A 493-nucleotide genomic window follows, 5' to 3' on the forward strand; every position below is an offset into this window, starting at 1 on the left:
CAGCGGGGTCCCCTGCGCCGAGGGACCCCGGCCTTGTCCCCAGAGCAGGGGACGGGGCGCTCGCTCTCCCAGCTGAGAGTTTAGCACCAAGCTCCCATGGAGGCGCACCCCTCCACGGGGCTTTAAGGCTGACGAGCCCCTACCTTGCCCGCTGGCAATAGGGACCGGCCCTGTTTTGGCACGGCAGCGATGCCGCGAGCACCCTTGGCGTGGGGTGGGATGGGGGGGACCGGCGCTCCCTCCCCGGCGGGGGAAAAGGCTCCTCGGTGTTTTGGCAGGGAGCAGACAGCGACCCCGGGAAGGCCCCAAAGGATAAAGTGCCTTTCAACACCCTAACGAACACGTCAGCATCACCCGTTACGAACAGCGTTACGCTCTGATGCAGACCTAGTACAGACAACAGCTGGTAACACAGTGCCGTGGAGAGCATATATAAATAGAGACTAACAAAAATACTGTTTTGGTCTTTTTTTTCCTTTTTTTTTTTCCTTTT

Source organism: Mesitornis unicolor, unplaced genomic scaffold, assembly GCF_000695765.1.
Source record: "Mesitornis unicolor isolate BGI_N332 unplaced genomic scaffold, ASM69576v1 scaffold19367, whole genome shotgun sequence".
In the NCBI taxonomy this organism is placed as follows: Eukaryota; Metazoa; Chordata; class Aves; order Mesitornithiformes; family Mesitornithidae; genus Mesitornis; species Mesitornis unicolor.